Consider the following 240-nt stretch of genomic DNA (forward strand, 5'->3'; position numbering starts at 1 on the left):
AGGGTTCACGGGAAAATTCTGGTCGACTATCTTCAAGGTGCTCGGCACCAAGTTGGATATGTCGACAGCGGATCATCCGCAGACCGATGGTCAAACGGAAAGGGTTAACAGCGTCATCGAAGACGTTCTTCGTAGAGTCTGCGCTGAGACTCCGAGGCGCTAGAGCCATTTGCGCTTAAGAATGCTGTGCATTCGTCTACCGGCTACACGCCGTTCTACGTGAACGGGCTGATTCACCCT

This window comes from Plasmopara halstedii (genome assembly GCF_900000015.1).
Source record: "Plasmopara halstedii genome assembly, contig: Scaffold_1583, whole genome shotgun sequence".
Lineage (NCBI taxonomy): Eukaryota > Oomycota > Peronosporomycetes > Peronosporales > Peronosporaceae > Plasmopara > Plasmopara halstedii.